The sequence below is a fragment of the Triturus cristatus genome, chromosome 12 (assembly GCF_964204655.1).
Source record: "Triturus cristatus chromosome 12, aTriCri1.1, whole genome shotgun sequence".
NCBI classification, from domain to species: Eukaryota; Metazoa; Chordata; class Amphibia; order Caudata; family Salamandridae; genus Triturus; species Triturus cristatus.
This window is the reverse complement of record NC_140595.1, coordinates 534,291,686-534,294,213: the sequence shown is the minus strand read 5'-3', so window position 1 is coordinate 534,294,213 and position 2,528 is coordinate 534,291,686.

The window sequence follows — 2,528 nt, the reverse complement described above, 5'->3', positions numbered from 1 at the left end:
CAACAAACAAATGATGGACGGAATGCTGACAATGCATACATTCTCCCCCAGTCAAGAGATCTGGGTTAAATCCATCGTTCTTTTGCCCACTACACCACCCCAGTTCAGACATGGCCATATGCAAATCAGTCTTGACCCTGTGCCTCATGGGAACAGTCCAGCCCGAACTGCCAAGCCATGTCTTCCCTGGACCGGAATCAAGCATCCTAGGACCAGTTTCTGGCTATCAGCCGTCATCAGCCAGGATAGCTTGACTCCAGTGGCGTAGTGAGCACGGGTCCCACGTCTGGGAATACCCATCCCACATAGGGCAAAAAGCGTTACAACAAACAAATGATGGACGGAATGCTGACAATGCATACATTCTCCCCCAGTCAAGAGATCTGGGTTAAATCCATCGTTCTTTTGCCCACTACACCACCCCAGTTCAGACATGGCCATATGCAAATCAGTCTTGACCCTGTGCCTCATGGGAACAGTCCAGCCCGAACTGCCAAGCCATGTCTTCCCTGGACCGGAATCAAGCATCCTAGGACCAGTTTCTGGCTATCAGCCGTCATCAGCCAGGATAGCTTGACTCCAGTGGCGTAGTGAGCACGGGTCCCACGTCTGGGAATACCCATCCCACATAGGGCAAAAAGCGTTACAACAAACAAATGATGGACGGAATGCTGACAATGCATACATTCTCCCCCAGTCAAGAGATCTGGGTTAAATCCATCGTTCTTTTGCCCACTACACCACCCCAGTTCAGACATGGCCATATGCAAATCAGTCTTGACCCTGTGCCTCATGGGAACAGTCCAGCCCGAACTGCCAAGCCATGTCTTCCCTGGACCGGAATCAAGCATCCTAGGACCAGTTTCTGGCTATCAGCCGTCATCAGCCAGGATAGCTTGACTCCAGTGGCGTAGTGAGCACGGGTCCCACGTCTGGGAATACCCATCCCACATAGGGCAAAAAGCGTTACAACAAACAAATGATGGACGGAATGCTGACAATGCATACATTCTCCCCCAGTCAAGAGATCTGGGTTAAATCCATCGTTCTTTTGCCCACTACACCACCCCAGTTCAGACATGGCCATATGCAAAGGCACAAGACGGCTGCCATCACTTCCTGGTTTAGAGTGTTGACAGCCAATTAGAATGCAGCTCGTGATCGGCAGGGTGCGCGGATCCACCGCGGCCATAGATATGGAAACTTTTATTTTTTTATTTTCTCAGCAACTACTGAACGGATTTACACCATTTAAAGAAAAGGGCGCTTTCTGAACCAAGCACTACCTTTTTGCCAAATTTGGTGTAATTTCGTTCCGCAGTTCCGGCTGTAGTCGTGTCAAAAGTTTCCTATGGGAAATAACATGGAGAAAACACATTTTGGGACCCCCTTTTTTCTCGGCATCTGCTTGGCGAATCACCCTGAAACTTTCAGGATAGGAGCTGACCGGAGCGGGCCATAAGTTTTAAAACTTTCGCGAAGATTCGTCAACCGGTGCCAAAGTTATTGGGAAAACAAAAGAACGAGTTTCCTATGGAAAATAGGTCCTAACTATAACTACCTACTGGCGACCGTAGGTAATATATATATATATATATATTTGTTCACGAAGTCACTCTTTCTGAAGTTCAAGCCCCAAGAGGGGTGGCGCGAACCGGCAGTGACGACCGGTAATTACTATCAACGAAAATTGGAGTCCCAACGCGCTCTCGGAGACAAACAGAATCACCAGGGAAACGAAGGTCACTTAGACACAGGTAGGTTTATTAACATCATAAACCTGCTGCAACGCGTTTCACCCGCGAACGGGCTTGTTCACGGGTGAAACGCGTTGCAGCAGGTTTATGATGTTAATAAACCTACCTGTGTCTAAGTGACCTTCGTTTCCCTGGTGATTCTGTTTGTCTCCGAGAGCGCGTTGGGACTCCAATTTTCGTTGATATATATATATATATATATATATATATATATATATATATATACACACATATATATAGTGAGTCGTGAGTCGTGAGGCTCTGAGTGTGAAAGGAAGAGGATAAATTAGCATAAATGTCAACATTTTAAAAGTAGAAAGTGGAAGATTTAAAAAAAGAAATACAGTGGGGAATATATTTTCCCCATTGGCATATATTGTATCACAAGCAATTTTATGCGGAAGACTGCTACAAAAAGCTATTCTTTTCTGCAAAATTATGGTACAGTTGGTAGTGTGTGACTTTGAGGTGGCTTTCGAGGGAATGGCATTTCAGGGCGCAGCTTTTCTCATTGAATCTGCTTTTCACACACTCAAATCACTGTTTGTTGAGTTTATTGTGCCTCACACTGTAGTTTTCACTGTTCTCTAAATATGTTGAAGGTCAACCTTTTCGTGCGTGTGACTGGGGCCAGGGCACATTTGTTTTGCGTGAATAACACAAAGAAGGCTTTTCGAAAAAAAAAAATCAGTTACCTGTCAGTTCACTGCGGTATTGTTTCTTATCTATCTTTAATAAAGTGCTTTGTCACTGCCCATGTTTTCCGACTAA